Consider the following 20,169-nt stretch of genomic DNA (forward strand, 5'->3'; position numbering starts at 1 on the left):
TGTCCAGTACCGTAGTAGTACAAAGGAGAGCTGTCAATTCTGCTGAAGTGATTGTGGAAGGCAAAAAGGTACCAAGGAGGAAGATATGAACTGGTTTTGAAGGCTGGTTTCTTCTCCTCATTGAATGATTTTTAAAAAACATCTTTTTATGTTATTAAAAGCATCAAAACTTCAAAATGCATTTGATTATTTTAGTGAAAATAATTCTATCCATTTGTCGTTTTTAAAAAGCTACAATGTTGAAGCAATTGTTTTAGTTATGATTGAGACCATCATTCTCAGAACCATACCTGTTGCTTGAGATCCATGTTTTCGTACTCCTGTTCCTCTGGCAGAGCTCTCCTCCTCTCCATTGCTTCTGCTCTGCAGACCATGCTCCCCCTAGCCTATCTCCATAGCCTGTTAGGTAGTCTTGCTCTGTCTCTCCTACTCATCTTTCATCACACCACCAGAGTTACTTTCTTTGAAACAGGTACGATCAAGCCATAAACTTCTAAAATAACTAAAAATTCCTAAATAGGAAAGCAGAGATACCTTGGGGTAGCCTTCTAGCAGCTTGGGATTTGGCCTCCTGTTGCCCAGTGTTGGTTCCCATCTCATATCGCCACATGTCATCTTCACCAGGCCATGGGACTACATACACTGTGTGCCACTCTTCTGTATTCTTACTCATATTGCATCCTCACCTGCTACTCTTTTATCACACAAAGACTAAAATGCCTTCTCTTTCTCCCATTTGGCTAGAGTTTGTTATATTTCTTTACTGTTGTCCTCTGCTTATCATAGCACTTGCTTCTTTCTTTACAGTATTGGATGAGCTAGTGGAAAAAGAGTAGGGCAAGGATGTGAGCAATCCAGATTCCAATTCCTGCATTCCCTTAACCTCACTGTGTCTCAGCTTCCCCATTTGTAAATCAAAGATTAGGCATTAATTTTCTTTATTTAAAATATTTTTAACTCCATAGTTCTGATTTGAATCAGTCTATCCTAGCAGATGTAGCTTCTTGAGGAAGTCACAATATCTTAGAAATCTTCACATCATCTTTAGTCACTATCGGTGCTTTTTACATAGAAAAACCTTAACAAATATATGTGGAGTAAAAAAATTTCATGAATGAATGAACAATTCCATATTTTCTTTATATAAAATACATCCAAATGTTTTACCGTTATTTTTGTAGTTTAAATAAAATATAACCTCCAATTCTGTATTTCTAGAGACAATATAAGAAAAGGCAACTATTAATAGAACAAGTCATAGAGATTCAAGCTTTTCAACATTTATCTTTTCAAGCACCATGCAAACATACAAGATGCAAATTCATACAGCGTGAAGAAACTAATTATGTACTTGGTTACTGGAAGAAACTCATTGAAGCTAAAAAAGAAACAAAATTAAGATAAACAGAGAAAAAGCTACCTAAATTAGCTGGTTGTAAACTGATAAAAATATTTTTAAAATTGGCATCTATTGAGCTCTTTTTTTTTTTTTTTTTTTTTTTTTTTTTTTTTTTTTAAGGCAGAGTCTCACTCTGTCACCCAGGCTGGAGTGCAGTGGCACAATCTCGGCTCACTGCAAGCTCCACCTCCCAGGTTCACGCCATTCTCCTGCCTCAGCGTCCAGAGTAGCTGGGACTACAGGCTCCTGCCACCACGCCCGGCTGATTTTGTTTTTTTGTATTTTTAGTAGAGACAGTGTTTCACCGTGTTAGCCAGGATGGTCTCAATCCCCTGACCTGGTGATCCGCCCGCCTCGACCTCCCAAAGTGCTGGGATTACTGGCATGAGCCACTGCACCTGGCCCTATTGAGCTCTTTCTATGTGCCAGACACTGAACCGAGTTTTTTCTATGCACTATTTTACTTTAATCCTTAAACTACTCTGTACAGTAGAACTAATTATCCTCTGTTGACACATAAGAACACCTATCCCCAGAGAAGGCACACAAATTGCTAAAGCTCACACAAAATATAAATAGCAGAGTCAAGATTTAAACAAGCCTGTCTAAATCTAAGCCCATTCTCCTAACCACAGCACATAATTGCCTCCCCAGAGATGATATAGCCTAGAAAATGACAGATTAATTTAGATATCTTAAAAAGACAAGTTAGAAAATTAAAAATAATTGTTTAAGTAGATCATTTTATTGAAAGAAAAATGACCCATTTATACTAAATCAAGGAAAAAGGATTTACAAGGCCTGAAACAGGAACTGAAATTATGTCAGAAACTAAAGCAACCCCAAGCATTGACTGTTTTCAACTTTTTCTTTCAAAAAACTACATGGTCTCTTCCTCTCTCTCTCTCCTGTTCATATGACAGCCCTTCCTTTCCCCTCACATCTGCTTTATTTTTCCAGCCTATCAACAGTTCCATGGCATCATTTCATTTCTTTACTGAAAAATGTTACTTTTTCCTCCTAAGTTCTAGATCAAATTCCCGAGTAATTAGATTTGTTCAGCTCATTTTGCTGCACAAGGACATGGATCACACTGTGTGTCTCCAGCACTCTGCTGGGAAGGGGGTGCCCTGACCAAACATTAAGACCTGGCTTTCCAGGCATATGTCTTTTTTCTCCCTTACCCCTGAGGTTACCTGCTCTCAACCACTCTACAATTTCTTTTTTTTTTTTTTCCACAACCAAGTTTCTACAAAGAGTAGTGTAATTTTGTTGTCTCACTTTCCATTTCTCCTTATCTAATAATTATACTTCCCATTTGTTCTTTAATCTTTGATATCTGGATTATGCCCCCATTATGTCACAGAAAATGATATTGTTTATGTTGTCAAAAACTATCTACCAGCAAAATCCAGTTAGCAATGTTCAATCCTCATAGTGTTTGACTTCTTGGAGTCTCTAACATTGATGACCACTCCTTTATTGTTAATCTCTCACTGCCTGTTTCTGTGGACTTATTCTCTTCCAGTTAATGTCATTTGTCCCTAGTTGCTCCTTTACAGGATTTCCTTCCTTTGCCTGTCTTCAAATGTTGGTGATCCCCAGGTCTCAGTCACTGGCCCCATTTTCACTCTACCCACTCTCTATAGAGATTTTATCCTTGACAGTGACTTCACTCAGAAGGCTGTTGACTTTTCAATATTCATCCCATCTCATGCAACTCCTCCTGAGTTCCAGCTGCATACTAGTAAAGCCCACTTGGATATTCTACAAACATCTGAAGCTATAACTTTATAAACCTAAACACATTATCTCATTCACACTAAACTTTCTCCAATTCCTCTTTGCATATTCCCCACCATAAAACATCACCATCTTCCTCAATATGTCTAAGAAGGTTCTTCCCCTTCTTTATCCCTCAGTTTCAATCAATCATTACATTGGTTAAGATTTTGATTACAATTAATAGAAACCAACTTAAGCTAACTAAGTGGAAAAAAAATTGTCATAAAGGTACAATAATTCTTGCATAATCCAAAGACAAAAATGTACGTGGGCCTTATGCGTCAGAAACAGTTCAATGGAGTTTCTTCCTGTATGTATTAGTCAAGACTATCCAGATAAATAGAACCAGTAGGAGATAGACAGATAGATAGATAGATAGATAGATAGATAGATAGATAGATAGATAGATATAGAGATAGATAGATATAGAAGATGGATATATGATAGAAGATAGAGATTGATAAAATCAGATAGATAGTAGAGAGAGAGAGAGAGAGAGAGAGATAAGAGGGTAGAAATTGTCTTACAAAATTATGAAGGCTAAGAAGTCCTAATATGGAGAACCAGAAAAGCCAGTGGTATAATTCAGTCCAAGTCCAAAGACCTAAGAACCGGGGAGCTGATGGTATAACTCCTAGTCCAAGGCAAAGGGAGTGAGAACTGGGGTTGGGGTAGTGGGTGCTTGTGTAAGTCCTGGAATCCAAAGACAAGAACCAGGAGCTCTGATATCTGAGGGCAAGAGAAGATGGATGTCCTAACTCAAGAAGAGAGAGAGCAAATTAATCCTTCCTACTCCTTTTTGTTCTATTCAGGCCTTCAAGTGATTGCATGATGCCCACCTTCATTGGTAAGGGCAGATCTTTATCCAGTCTATTCATTCGAGTACTAATATCTTCCAGAAACACCCTCAAAGACACACTCAGAAATATTTTACCAGCTACCTGGGCATCCTTTTGCCCAGTCTAGTTGACTCAAAATTAGCCATAACAAATTCATCCCTTGTCAACTTGGCATCCATGGTCATACCCTTGTACCATATTTAATTTCTAAATAAAGGCAATAACAAGGTCATAATTCCACCTAACATGATACAGTTATCGTATGTACAACCAAAAATGCACTAATCCCTTCCCCAGAAGAGGAGGTCAAATCCTCAAGTAATGTTTACTCTTCTCCTGATAGCTCATGACTAAAATAGTATGATGTACAATTAACAATATTTAAATACTATGATCTAAAGTCAATACCTCTTATGTTACATACTTTGAAAAAAAGAGGAAAGAAAACAGATATTTGTTTTCATACACACACACGTGCACACACACACAAATACACAAAGGTATTCATAACAAAATGAAGAAAAAATACTCATGAGAAAAAATACTCATGACAGTCACAGGAATTGCAGTCCTCAGTTCTGTAACTAGTCACATGGTCATAGCTGGCATTTCTAACTACCCTTTCCCATTACCTGTTCTACATTCCTTTTGCCTTCAGCAAGACGTTCAACTGGTCATGGTTCTTTACCTGAAGGAGTGACCTAAATGTTCATTGCTAAAGGGTCTGGGCCATTCTGTAGTCTTGCCTCCATTGACTTGTAGTTTTGACCTTAATCATAAGACATTATAATACTAAGAGATGCCCTGAGGGCCTTTATGTGTTCCAGATATACTCTTTCTTACCTCCATTGTGTTTTTTAAATTATTTTTATTTATTTATTTATTTATTTTTTGAGACAGTCTTGCTTTGTCACCCAGGCTGGAGTAGGGTGGCATGATCTAGGCTCACTGCAAGCTCCGCCTCCCGAGTTCACGCCATTCTCCTGCCTCAGCCTCCCGAGTAGCTGGGACTACCAGTGCCTGCCACCATGCCTGGCTAATTTTTTGTATTTTTAGTAGAGACAGTGTTTCACCGTGTTAGCCAGGATGGTCTCAATCTCTTGACCTTGTGATCTGTCCGCCTCGGCCTCTCAAAGTGCTGGGATTACAGGCTTGAGCCACCGCGCCCGGCTCTTCTACTTCTGTTCTATACTTCTACTTCTATTGTGAAGTAGTAATTCATTTTTTTCTTCATAATCCAGATCAACCACCTCACCCAACACTGTAACTCACTTCCTGGCCTATTGACTCAGAGGCATGAGAAAACCAAAGTGACCAGGTGGGAGTTGTAAGTTCTTTTTTAATGGAATCATAATTGTGTCTCTCTGTGGGAGCATTTTCCCCTCTGGAACTAAGACTTTTAGGCTTTAATTTTGCTGTGGGACTACTAGGGGTAATGGTGAGTGACACGATTTCCATTTCCACCCTTTGATTCTTGGGCCCATGAAACCTGATTCACAGCATATGCAGCTTTCTGAAGAACCTTGCTCCAACCCTGCAAGATATTGCCATCTAGTTGGCACTGTAACTGAGTCTTCAAACAGTCATTCAAGATGGAGGGGAACATAGTAAGACCAGTGAATTCTATGAACATGGGCCCATTGCCACATTTTATTGTCTGTGAAGTGAGTTTTTTTAATCAGAAACCATGCTCTGTGGATACCATGACCTGGACAAGGCATTCTGCTAATCCATGAACAGTGTTTTTGGCAGAAGTTTCATGCGGGGAAGGCAAATCCATATCCAGAGTACATGTCTCTTCCAGTAAGAAAAAAATGCTGTCCCCTCCATGAAGAAGCAGTCCAATGTAATCAACCTGCTACCAGGTAACTAGCTGATCATCCAAGGGGAATAGTACTGTATCAAGGGTTCAGTGTTGGTCTCTGCTGCTGGCATATTGGGCATTCAGTTGTGGCTGTAGCCAAATCAGCCTTAGTGAGTGGAAGTCCATGTTGCTGAGTCCATGCACAGCCTCCATCCCTGCCACCACAGCCACTTTGTTTCCAACCCATTGGGTGATCACAAGGGTGGCTGAAGAAAGAGATTGACTGGTATCTACAGAAAAGGTCATCCTATCCACCTGATTATTAAATTCCTCCTCTGTGGATGTCACCCTTTGATGAGCATTCACAAGGGACAGAAATGATTCATTGCCCATTTAGAGAGGTCTATCCACATACCCTTCCCCCAGTTTCTTTGTCACCAAATTTCCAACCACATTTCTTTCAAGTCCCTGACTATCCAACCAAACCATGGGCTACTTTCCACGAATACATGTCTTCTCTGCATATCACTTTTATCTTTATGTCCTACCCAGACTGGCTTTAACTGCATCTCGCTCAATTTACAGGGAGAAGATGGGCTTCCCCATAGCTCCCAAATGTTTATCTTCTCCAGCTGAGAGACCATCTCAGAATAGTTAATCCTGGAAAAATCACCTCTAACTAAGAGTAGGCTCACATGGTGAAAATGAGACTGCTGAGTTCCAGCTTTATAGATAAGCAAATCCAATAAGGAAATCATTACAAGCTTAGCAGAAATCCCAATAGTTTCTGTCATTTCTATCATAATCATTAAATTCTGATAATTCTATGTCACACATTCTTTTTTTATTTCCAACTCTATTAGGCTGTTTTCACATTGCTATAAAGAAATATCTGAGACTGGGTAATTTATAAAGGAAGGAGGTTTAACTGTCTCACAGTTCTGCTGGCTGTACAGGAAGCATAATGCTGGCATCTGCTCGGCTTCTAGGAAGGCCTCAGGAAACTTACAATCATGGTGAAGGAGAAACAGGCACATCACATGGCTAGAGCAACAAGCAAGAAGTAGGGGAGGTGCCCCACACTTTCAAACAACCAGACGTCTCAAGATCTCATTCACTATCACAAAAATAGCTCCAAGAGGATGGTGCTAAACAATTCATGAAAAATCCCCCTCCATGATCCAATCACCTCCCACGAGGCCTCACCTCCATGAGATTTGGTGGGAACACAGATCCAAACCATACCACCAACTTTTAATTTAGATTCATGGAGTACATGTGTAGGTTTGTTACATGGATAAATTGCCTGTCACAGGGGTTTGCTGTACAGATAATTTTGTCATCCAGGTAGTCAACATAATACCCAATAGATAGTTTTTTGATCCTCACCTTCCTCTTGCCCCACACCCTCAGGTAGGCCCCAGTGTGTATTACTCCCTTCTTTGTGTCCATTGTACTCAATGTTTAATTTCACTTGTAAGTGAGAGCATATAGTACTTGATTTTCTGTTCCTGTATTAGTTAGCTAAGGATAATGACCTCCAGATGCATCCATGTTGCTGCAAAGAATATGATCTTGTTCTTTTTTATGGTTGTCTAGTATTCTATGGATGTGTGGCTGAACTAATTTATCTTTTCACCAACAGTGTATAAGTGTTCCTTTTTCTCCACAACCTCGCCACCACCTTTTCCTTTCTTTTTTTTCTTTTGACTTTTTAATAGTACCCATTCTGACTGGAGTGAGATGATATCTCATTGTGGTTTTGAATTGCACTTCCCTAATGATTAGTGATATTGAGCAATTTTTCATATACCTTTTGGCTGTGTGTATGTGTTCTTTTGAGAAGTGTCTGTTTATATCCTTTGACCATTTTTTAAATGGGTTCTTTGATTTGTCCAAGTTCCTCGTATATTAGGCCTTTGTCAGATGCATAGTTTGCAAATATTTTCTCCTGTTCTGTAGATTATCTGTTTACACTGTTGATCATTTCTTTCCCTATACAGAAACTCTTTCATTTAATTAGGTCCAAATTGTCAAATTGTTTTTTTGCAATTGCTTTTGGAGTCTTCCTCAGGAATTCTTTGCCAGGGCCAATGTCCAGAATGGTATATCCTAATTATATACCAATTAAAAATGGTATAATTTTTTTAATTTTAGGTTGTACATTTAAGTCTTCAATTCATGTTGAGTTGATTTTTGTAGATGGTGAAAGGTAAGGGTCCAGTTCTATTCTTCTGCATATGGCTGGCCAGTTATCCCAGCACCATTTATTGAATAGGGAGTCACTTCCCCATTGCTTGTTTTTGTTGGTTTTGTCAAAAATCAGATGGTTGTAGGTGTACAGCTTTATTTCTAGGTTAACTTATGCATTCCATTGGTCTGTGTGTCTGTTTTTGTACCAATATTATGTTGTTTTAGTTACTGTAGCCATGTAGCATAGTTTGAAGTTGAGTAAAGTGATATCTCCAGCTTTGTTCTTTTGGCTTAGAGTTGTCTTGACTATTTGGTCTCTTTTTCAGTTTTAAATAAATTTTAGAATAATTTTTTCCTAGTTCTATGAAAAATGTTATTGGTAATTTGTTAGGAATAGCATTGAATCTATAACATGCTTTGGGAAGTATGGCCATTTTAACAATATTGATTCTTCCTATCCGTGATCATGGAATGTGTTTTCATTTGTTTGTGTTTTTCTGATTTCTTTCAGCAGTATTTTGTAATTCTCATTATAGAGATCTTTCACTTCCCTGGTTAGTTGCATTCCTAGGTATTTTATTCTTTTTTTTGGCTACTATGAATGAGATTGCATTCTTGATTTAGCTCTCACCTTGAACATTGTTGGTGTTTAGAAATGCTACTGATTTTTATACATTGATTTTGTATCCCGAAACTTTGTTGAAGTTGTTTATCAGATTTAGAAGCTTTTAGGCAGAGACTATGGGGCTTTTCAGATACAGAATCATATTACATGTAAACAGAGATAGTTTGATATCTTTCTTCCAATTTGGATACATTTTATGTCTTTCTCTCGCCCAATTGCTCAGAGTAGGATTTCCAGTACTAAGTTGAACAGGAGTGGTGAGAGTGAGCCTCCTCGTCTTGTTCCATTTCCCAAGGGGAATTGATACGGTTTGGCTCTGTGTTCTCACTTAAATCCCATCTCGAATTGTAATCCCCATAATCTATGTGTCAAGGGCAGGACCAGGTGGCGGTAATTGGATCATGGGGGCAGCCTCCCACATGCTGTTCTCATGATAGTGAGTGAATTCTCATAAGATCTGATGGTTTTATAAGCATCTGACATTTCCCCTGCTTGCTCTCACTCCATCCTGCTGCCCTATAAATAAAGTGCCTGCTTCTCCTTTGCCTTCTGCTATGATTGTAAGTTTCCTGAGGCCTCCCCAGCCATGTGGAACTGTGAGTCAATTAAACCTCTTTCCTTTATAAATTACCCAGTCTTGGACATTTATTCATAGCAGTGTGAAAAAGGACTAAAACAGGAATGCTTTCAGCTTTTGCCAATTCAGTATGATGTTGGCTGTGGGTTTATCATAGATGGCTCATATTATTTTGAGGTATGTACCTTTGATGCCTCATTTGATTATTTTAAACATGAAGGGATATTGAATTTTGTTGAAAGTCTTTCCTGTGTCTATTGAGATGAGCTTGAGGTTTTTATTTTCAATTCTGTTTATATGGTAAATCACATTTGTTGATTCACATATGTTGAACCAATCTTGCATCCCAGGAATAAAGCCTGCTTGATCAGGGTGCATTAGCTTTTTGATGTGCTGCAGGATTCAGTTTGCTAGTCAAGAATTTTTGCATCTGTGATTTTCAGGGATATTGGCCTGAAATTATATTGTCGTCGTTGTTGTTGTTGTTGTGCTCTGCCAGGTTTTGGTATTAGGATGATGCCAGCTTCATAGAATGTGTTAGGAAAAAGTCTGTCCTCAATTTTTTAGAATAATTTTGGTAGGATTAGTACCAGCTCTTCTTTATATGTCTGGTAGAATTTGTCTATTTGTCTGTGAATCTGTCTAGTCCAGGGCTCTTTCTATTTGGTAGGTTTTTTTGTTTATTTGCTTATTTGTTTCTAATTCCATTTTGGAGCTCATTATTTGTCTGTTCCGGGTCTCAATTTCTTCCTGGTTGAATCTTGAGAGGTTGTGTGTTTCCAAGAACTTATTCATTTCTTCTAGGTTTTCCAGTTTGTATGCTTAGACATGTTCATAATGGTCTCTGAGGTTTTGGCGTCTCTGTGGGGTCAGTGGTAATGTCACCTTGTTAATTTCCTATTGTGTTTATTTTGATCTTTTCTCTTTTTTCCTTTATGCATTTAGTTAGTGGTCTATCAATCTAAATTATCTTTTCAAATAACCAACTTTTGGTTATGTTTATTTTTTGTATGGTTTTGTTATGTAAATATATATATAAATATATACGCATATATTTTATGTGTGTATATATATACACATACACACATATATACACATTTTATATATATATACACATCATATATATATAATGTCTTACTGGTAACTCTAGCCAAGACCCAGTATCCTGTTATTTTTTTCATTTATTTCAATATTTGTTGAATGTCTTCGATATTCCAGGTACTATTATAGGTGTTTGTCATACAGTACTGAATAAGCAAAATGCTTGTATCTTTAGACTTAGCTCTTCTTGGAGAGGAGAGAGAGAATAACAGATAGATGTTAAGTAAATATCTTTTAACTTGGGATATGATAAAGTTCAAAAATGTAAACATATGTTCAAATATTTAATAAAAATAAAAACAATGGCAGCCACCACTTATTTCATGTCTACCTTGTATCTGAAACTTTACATATATTAGTTGGTATTTTTAAAATATTTTAAATGTATTCCTTGATTCAATAAATACTTATTAAATTCCCATTTATGTGTCAGGCACTGGGTAAATAACAGTAAAAAAAATAACCAAATAAACTGAGTTTCAGAAAGGGCAAGTAAATGGTCCAAGATCCAAATAAATGGTAAATGACAAAGCTGAGACTTGCAAACAAGTTTGCCTAACTACCAACATAAAACCAGAGTAACAAGTTATGAAGCTGTTGAAATAGTTTTGGTGGCACGGAGAAGAGTTACAGCAGAAAAGAGATCATATTCTCCTTATAGGTAAAGACAATATAATTTCCTAAAATTAGATAAGTGAAAGACAAAAGTCAAGAATGACTCCATGACTCAGAGATTTTTGGCCTAAGCAACACAAGTGAAATGAGGAGAACTTTAAGAAAAGGTGATGTGGGAAAACATTGAGAGATCCATTTTGGACATGTTGAATTTGAGGTGTCCATTATACCTCCATGTGAAATTGTTGCGTAGACATTTGGATCTATAAGTCTAAAGTAAATGAGACCAACTTGGGCTGGAGATATATATTAGGAGTTATTATACAGGTAAATAAGGTGATGCTGATTGTACAAGACTCAGATAACTTAGAATACCAATGTTCAAGTGGCAATGTTACCATTAGGTTATGAAAATTAAAGGGCATGACCATTATTTAGACATGCATAGAGGATAGAAAGCTATTTGCTCTTGTGATGAGAGATGGGTTATGGGAAATTTCATGGGCAGCACCAACTGTGAGATTTTGTTGCTTTTTTGTATTGTTTCGTTTATTTGTTTAGAGGCTTTTACTCTTTTTAAATCGTTGAAAAATGTTCAGATGAGATTCAATGTTGCATTCATAAAGCAGTGGCTCTTAAGCTGTAGTGTGAATATGAATTACCCATGGATCAGAGCTGGTTAGAAATTTTATTGCTAGGCCTCACTCCTAGAAATGTTTATTCAAGTGACTGTAAATGAGACTGATGGATTAACTTTTTTTTTCAAGCATCTTTGGTGAATCTAATACAACATCCATGAGCCTCACTTTGAAAAACTCTGCCATTTGGTGCCCCTCTGGAGCAAAACTTCCAGAAGGAAGAACAGGCAGCAATCTTTGCTGTTCTGCAGCCTATGCTGGTGATATCCAGGCAAACAGGGTCTGGAGTGGACCTTCAGCAAACTTTAGCAGACCTGCAGAAGAGGGGCCTGTTAGAAGGAAAACTAACAAAGAGAAAGGAATAACATCAACAGCAACAAAAAGGACTTCCACACAGAAATCCTATCTGAAGGTCACCAACATCAGAGACCAAAGGTAGATAAATCCATGAAGATTAGGAAAAACCAGTGCAAAACAGCTGAAAATTCCAAAATCCAGACAGCCTCTTCTCCAAAAGGTCACAACTCCTCGCCAGCAAGGGAACAAAACTGGATGGAGAATTAATTCAATGAATTGACAGAAGTAGGCTTCAGAAGTTGGGTAATAACAAACTCCTATGAGCTGCAGGAGCATGTTCTAAACCAATGCAAGGAAGCTACGAACCTTGAAAAAAGGTTAGATGAATTGCTAACTAGAATAACCAGTTTAGAGAAGAACATAAATGACCTGAGGGAGCTGAAAAACACAGCACGAGAACTTTGTGAAGCATACAAAAGTATCAGTAGCTGAATCGATCAAGCAAGAGAAAGGATATCAGAGATCAAAGATCAACTTAATGAAATAAAGTGAGAAGACAAGATTCGAGTAAAAAGAATAAAAAGGAATGAAGAAAGCCTCCAAGAAATATGGGACTATGGCAAAAGACCAAATCTACATTTCACTGGTATACCTGAAAGTGACAGGGAGAATGCAATTGAGTTGGCAAACACTCTTCAGGATATTATCCAGAAGAACTTCCCCAACCTGGCAAGGCAGGCCAACATTCAAATTCAGAAAATACAGAGAACACCACAAAGATACTCCTCAAGAAGAGCAACCCCAAGACATGTAATCATCAGATTCACCAAGGTTGAAATGAAGGAAAAAATGTTAACTGCAGCCAGAAAAAAAAGGTAGGGTTATCCACAAAGGGAAGCTCATCAGACTAACAGCAGATGTCTCTGCAGAAATCCTGCAAGCCAGAAGAGAGGGGGAGCTAATATTCAACATTCTTAAAGTAAAGCATTTTCAACCCAGAATTTCATATCCAGCCAAACTAAGCTTCATAAGTTAAGAAGAAATAAAATCCTTTATAGACAAGCAAATGCTGAGAGATTTTGTCACCACCAGGCCTGCCCTACGAGAGATCCTGAAGGAAGCACTAAACATGCAAAGGTCCCAGCCATTGCAAAAACATGTCAAAATGTAAAGACCATTGACACTATGAAGAAACTGCATCAACTAATGGGCAAAATAACCAGCTAGCATCATAATGACAGGATCAAATTCACACATAACAAAATTAACCTTAAATGTAAATGGGCTAAATGCCCCAGTTAAAAGACACAGACTGGCAAATTGGATAAAGTGTCAAGACCCATTCGTGTGCTATATTCAAGAGACCCAGCTCACGTGCAAAGACACACATAGAATCAAAATAAAGGGATGGAGGAATATTTACCAACCAAAGAGAAAGCGGAAAAAAAAAAACAGGGTTGCAGTTCTAGTCTCTGATAAAACAGACTTTAAACCAACAAAGATCAAAAAAGACAAAGATGGGCATCACATAATGGTAAATGGATCAATGCAACAAGAAGAGCTAACTATCCTAAATATATATGCACCCAATACAGGATCACACAGATTCATAAAGCAAGTCCTTAGAGGCCTACAAAGAGACTTAGACTCCCACATAATAACAGTGGGACACTAACACTCCACTGTCAATATTAGACAGATAAATGAGAGAGAAAATTAACAAGGATATTCAGGACTTGAACTCAGCTCTGGACCAAGTGGACCTAATTGACATCTACAGAACTCTCCACCAGAAATCAACAGAATATACATTCTTCTCAGCACCACATTGCACTTATTCTAAAATTGACCACATAATTGGAAGTAAAACACTCCTCAGCAAATGCAAAAGAATGGAAATCATAACAAACAGTCTCTCAGACCACAGTGCAATCAAATTAGAACTCAGGATTAATAAACTCACTCAAAACCACACAACTACATGACAACTCAACAACCTGCTCCTGAATGACTACTGGGTAAATAACAAAATTAAGGCAGAAATAAATAACTGCTTTCAAATCAATGACACAATGTTGTTGTGAAATAACCAATGACTTCCTTTCAAAGACAAAACGTACCAGAATCTCTGGGACACAGCTAAAGCACTGATTAGAGGGAAATTTATAGCAGTAAATACCCTCAGGAGAAAGCAAGAAAAATCTAAAATCATCACCCTAACATCACAATTAAAAGAACTAGTGAGGCAAGAGCAAACAAATTCAAAAGCTAGCAGAATACAAGAAATAACTAAGATCAGAGCAGAACTGAAGAAGATTGAGACATGAAAACCCCTTCAAAAAATTAATGAATCCAGGAGCTGGTGTTTTGAAAAGATTAACAAAATACATAGACTGCCAGCCAGACTAATAAAGAAAAAAAGAGAGAAGAATCAAATAGACACAATAAAAAATGATACAGGGGAGATCATCACTGATCCCACAGAAATACAAACTACCATCACAGAATACTATGAACACCTCTATGCAAATAAACTATAAAATCTAGAAAAAATGGATAAATTCCTGGACACATACACCTTCCCAAGACTAAAGCAGGAAGAAGCTGAATCCCTGAATAGACCAATAACAAGTTATAAAATTGAGGCAGTAATTAATGGCCTACCAACCAAAAGAACCCCAGGACCAGACAGATTCACAGCCTCATTCTACCAGAGGTACAAAGAGGAGTTGGTACCATTCCTTCTGAAACTATTCCAAACAATAGAAAAAGAGGGACTCTTCCCTAACTTATTTTACGAGGCCAGCATCATCCTGATACCTACATCTGCCAGAGACAATACAAAAAAAAGAAAATTTCAGGCCAATATCCCTGATGAACATCGATGCAAAAACCCTCAATAAAATACTGGCAAACCAAATCCAGCAGCACATCAAAAAGCTTATCCACCACAATCAAGTCAGCTTCATCCCTGGGATGCAAGGCTGCTTCAACATACACAAATCAATAAATGTAATCCATCACATACACAGAACCAATGACAAAAGCAACATGATTACCTCAACAGATGCAGAAAAGGTGTTTGATAAAATTCAACACCCCTTCATACTAAAAACTCTCAATAAACTAGGTATTGATGGAACATATCTCAAAATAATAACAGCTATTTATGACAAACGCACAGCTAATATCATACTGAATGGGCAAAAGCTGGAAGTATTCCTTTTGAAAACTGGCACAAGACAAGGATGCCCTCTCTCACTATTCCTATTCAACATAGTATTGGAGGTTCTGGCCAGGTCAATCAGTCAAGAGAAAGAAATAAAGGGTATTCAAATATGAAGAGAGGAAGTAAAATTATCTCTGTTTGCAGATGGCATGATTATATGTTTAGAAAACCCTATCATCTCAGCCCAAAATCTTCTTAAGCTGATAAGCAACTTCAGCAAATTCTCAGGATAAAAAACCAACGTGCAAAAATCACAAGCATTCTTATACACCAATAACAGACAAACACCATTTACAGTTGCTACGAAGAGAATAAAATACCTAGGAAAACAACTTACAAGGGATGTGAAGGAACACTTCAAGGAGAACTACAAACCACTGCTCAAGGAAATAAGAAAGGACACATTTGTTTAATGGAAAACATTTCATCCTCATGGATAGGAAGAATCAATATAATGAAAATGGCCATACTGCCCAAAGTAATTTATAGATTCAATGCTATTCCCATCAAGCTACCATTGACTTTCTTCACACATTTAGAAAAAAAACTACTTTAAATTTCTTTTGGAACCAAAAAAGAGCCCGTATAGCTGAGACAATCCTAAGCAAAAAGAACAAAGCTGGAGGCCTCACACTCCCTGACTTCAAAGTATACCACAAGGCTACAGTAACCAAAACATCATGGTCCTGGTACCAAAACAGGTATATAGACCAATGGAACAGAACAGAGTCCTCAGAAATAACACCACACATCTACAACCATCTGATCTTTGACAAACTTAACAAAAACAAGCAATGGTAAAAGGATTCCCTATTTAATAAATGGTGTTGGGAAAACTGGCTAGCCATATGCAGAAAACAGAAACTGGACCCCTTCCTTATGCCTTATACAAAAATTAACTCAAGGTTGAGTAAAGACTTAAATGTAAGACCTAAAACCATAAAAACCCTAGAAGAAAACCTATGTAATATCATTCAGGACATAGGCGTGAACAAAGACTTCATGACTAAAACACCAAAAGCAATTATAGCAAAAGCCAAAATTGACAGATGGGATCTAATTAAACCAAAGAACTTCTGCATGGCAAAACAAACTGTCATTAGAGTGAACAGGCAACCTACAGAATGGGAGAAAATTTTTGCCATCTATCCATCTGACAAAGGGCTAATATCCAGAATCTACAAGGAACTTAAACAAATTTACAAGAAAAAAACAAACAATCCTATCCAAAAGTAGGCAAAGGATATGAACAGACACTTCTCAAAAGAAGATATTTATGCACCAACAAACATATAAAAAAAAAATCTCATCATTACTGGTCATTAGAGAAATTCAAATCAAAACCTCAATGAGATACCATCTCACGCCAGTTGGAATGGCAATCATTAAAAAATCAGGAAACAACAGATGCTGGAGAAGATATGGAGAAATAGGAACGCTTTCACACTGTTGGTGGGAGCGTAAATTAGCTTAACCATCGTAGAAGACGGTGTGGCAATTCCTCAAGGGTCTAGAACCAGAAATACCCTTTGACCCAGCAATCCCTTTACTGGGTTTGTACCAAAAAGATTAATTTACTCTACTATAAAGACACATTCTCATGCATGTGTATTGCAGCACTATTTACAATAGCAAAGACTTGGAACCAACCCAAAAGCCCATCAATGATAGGCTGGATAAAGAAAATGTGGCACATACACACCATGCAATACCATGCAGCCATAAAAAAGAATGAGTTTCTTGTCCTTTGCAGGGACATGGATGAGGCTGGAAACCATCATTCTCAGCAAACTAACACTGGAACAGAAAACTAAACACCACATGTTCTCACTCATAAATAGGAGTTGAACAATGAGAACACATGGACACAGGGAGGGGAATATCACACACCGGGACCTGTCAGGGAGTGGGAGGGCTAGGGGAGGGATAGCTTTAGGAGAAAAAAGAAAGAAAAACTCTGCCATTGATTATTAAATAAATGTTTTTGCCTTGGGTTATTGTAAAGGCAGTTGCTTCTTGGTGCATCTATTCAGCAAGTTTAAAACAAATCGGATTCTATCCTGCTTTAGTGACGCAAGGCAAGATAGTATATTAGCCACTTTCCCTTAGTGCAAGTGAGTTTATAAGTTTCCTTTCTTTAATTACATCAACAGTGTTCCTGAGAACAGATTTTGTGGAGGAAGGGGAAGAACACTTGTGAACAGTAAGTGATGGGATGGGAGACAGTGAGGAAAGGGAGGCTGAGGGCTTTGCCCATTGGACTCTGTCATACAAAATGCACAAGATAATGCTGTTTATACATTAACATAAACACCCGGATACATTTTTGACTCATTTATTTTCAACAGACTATCAAGGACTGTGAGCCAGGCACTGTGTCAGATGTGGGAATCTAGGTCATCAGAATCTTCTCAGAGCCTAGCCTGTTAGACAAGAGGTACAACCAAACTACAGGGAGAGAAGATAAAAAGACTATCTGTATCTTCCGTTCTAAGAAACTAAAACCAACCAGTATACCTCAGTCTAACTGAGTCTGTGTGCTGTTAAGGCTCTATGTGAGAGGCATACCACTCCTGTGGTGTCCTTGAATAACACCAAAGCTGGATGGAAATGATCAACCTTGAACACTAAAATCTGAGATTCCCATTGTGATTATGTTATTGAAGAGATAAGGGAGTTGGTTTGATCTAACAGACCCTGTTCATTGAATTTTTCTTTTCCTATTGTCAGACACTTCCTAAGATCTTTCTTTAAGGCAGGTCAAATAAAACCTCTGATGTACATGTTCAAACAACATAATAGGGTTCACCACTACCGCTATGTGTTGTGCCTTGGAGTCATAGCTCAAATCAACTGTTTTGAACTCCTTAAAGTTGTCTATTGCTATCACAAACCAGTAGATTCAAATAAGATAAAGGAAGAGTCTGCATTTTGCTATCTTGCACATTAAATGTGCTTAGAGCTCAGCACCAGGAAGTTTCCCTTTCCCAATAAACAGTGTGCTTTAAAAAATTAGATTAAATGATTTTATTTCCTTTATAAGGGAATAAAACTATTTCCTAGTGCTGCGCTCTAAGCAGATTTAATAAGCCCAAGATAGTAAAATGCACACTTCCATTTATCTTTTTTTATTTTATTTATTTATTTATTTTGAGACATAGTCTCACTGTTGGCCAGGCTAGACTGCTGGAGTGCAGTGGCGTGATCTTGGCTCACTGCAACCTCCCCCTCTCGGGTTCAAGCGATTCTCTTGCCTCAGCCTTCCAAGTAGCTGGGACTACAGGCCTGTGCCACCATGCCCAGCTAATTTTTTGTATATTTAGTAGAGACGGGGTTTCACTGTTTTACCAGGACAGTCTCTATCTCCTGACCTCGTGATCTGCCTGCCTGTGCCTCCTAAAGTTCTAAAGTTCTTACATTTATCTTTTTTTTTTTTTTTTTTTTTTTTTTTTTTTTTTTTTTTTTTTGAGATGGAGTCTCCCTCAGTCGCCCAGGCTGGAGTGCAGTGGGGCGATCTCGGCTCACTGCAAGCTCCACCTCCCGGGTTCACGCCATTCTCCTCCTGCCTCAGCCTCCCAAGTAGCTGGGACTACAGGCGCCCGCGGCCACGCCAGGCTAATTTTTTGCATTTTTAGTAGAGACGGAGTTTCACCGTGTTAGCCAGGATGGTCTCGATCTCCTGACCTCTTGATCCACCCGCCTCGGCCTCCCAAAGTGCTGGGATTACAGACATGAGCCGCTGCGCCCGGCCAGTTCTTACATTTATCTTATTTGAATTTACTGGTCTGTGATAGCAGTAAACAACTTTAAGGAGTTCAAAACATTTAGCTGAGCTATCATCACTCCAAGACACAACACATAGCATTTTTTTCTCTAATTTTTCTTGACTATCAAGAAATTAGGAGCAATGTTTTATGTTAATTAGTAATAATGTTCTTAAGTCTAACTTTTCTAAACAATGGTTTTCTTCTCCCTCTACCTTTCATTTAGCTCTGTTTTATTATTGATTCTGCGATGATGGTTCGGAGGTTTTTGTATTCCTGCATTTTATTACAAGCCCTTAATATTCCCTTTAGACATATAAGTAAAACTCAGTGTTAAAATCTGACTCTTGTTGACAGTTTCAACGCAGACACAGTATGATTGGTACCTGGTTACCAAAGTGAGAGTAAGACAATTCCTCCTCCTGCAATATGTAGAATTTATAAAGGGAAGTAAGTTCCCTCCCTCCACTCACTTGCAAACATTTCACCCAGATGAAAGATCAAATGAGGGCCGGGCACTGTGGCTCATGCCCGTAATCCCAACACTTTGGGAGATCAAGGTGGGTGGATCACTGGAGGCCAGCAATTCAATACCAGCCTGGCCAATATGATGAAACCCCATCTCTACTAAACATACAAAAATTAGCCAGGCATAGTGGTGGGAGTCTGTAGTCCCAGCTCCTCAGGAGGCTGAGGCATGAGAATTGCTTGAACCTGGGAGGAAGAGGCTGCAGCGAGCCACTGCACTCCAGTGTGGGCGACAGAGTGAGATTCTGTCAAAAAAAAAAAACAAGATAAAGGCCAGAAGAGGGAGAAGAAGGTATCGATGACAACACTTAGAGAGAGCTGTGGCCCTTCTGTGAGTCCTTACCCACTTTCTTTCGCAGGAAGAACTGGGAGAAATGAAACTTTCTAACCCGAAGTATGGTAAGGGAACTTCAAGGGAATTTCTAAAGTAGCTTTGAAAAATATTTCTTGCAATTAGGAGATACAAAGAATTGTTGCCTGCCTCCACCTGATATAGCTAAAGCTGATACTGAACTAGTCTGACCCCACCCAGAAAATCTATCTGGAAAAGAAAGGCCAACTGCTTGGTAGTGGAAACAGGAGAATCTTGCTACATTGAGGTGGGCTCACTCTCTTAGTTTGTAGGGGCAAAGCATGTGTACAAATTTCCTATGCATAGGTGGGAGACTCATGGAAGAGTCATAATCAGTGGAGTGACTGTCACAGAACTAGAAGTAAACCCTAGAATAGGCATGCATCCTTTTGGATCAAAGAGTAAATGTGTGCCAAAGCATCA

General features: G+C 38.3%; 1 protein-coding gene and 1 long non-coding RNA gene across 4 annotated transcripts in view; both read left to right on the forward strand.

Moving 5' to 3' along the window:
* LOC105484432 (uncharacterized) overlaps positions 1 to 20,169 on the forward strand; it is a 334,675-nt gene that overhangs the window by 286,931 nt on the left and 27,575 nt on the right. The window lies entirely within an intron of this gene.
* LOC139357608 (uncharacterized) overlaps positions 1 to 20,169 on the forward strand; it is a 51,674-nt gene that overhangs the window by 11,179 nt on the left and 20,326 nt on the right. Inside the window, exon 3 of one of the 2 annotated variants that reach the window (XR_011611128.1) lies at positions 5,265 to 5,924. The exons of the other annotated variant lie outside the window; for it this stretch is intronic. This is a non-coding gene — a long non-coding RNA (uncharacterized lncRNA). Of the gene's footprint in view, positions 1 to 5,264; positions 5,925 to 20,169 lie in introns of those variants that run through there. 2 annotated transcript variants of the gene reach the window in all.

This window comes from Macaca nemestrina, chromosome 1, assembly GCF_043159975.1.
Source record: "Macaca nemestrina isolate mMacNem1 chromosome 1, mMacNem.hap1, whole genome shotgun sequence".
Lineage (NCBI taxonomy): Eukaryota > Metazoa > Chordata > Mammalia > Primates > Cercopithecidae > Macaca > Macaca nemestrina.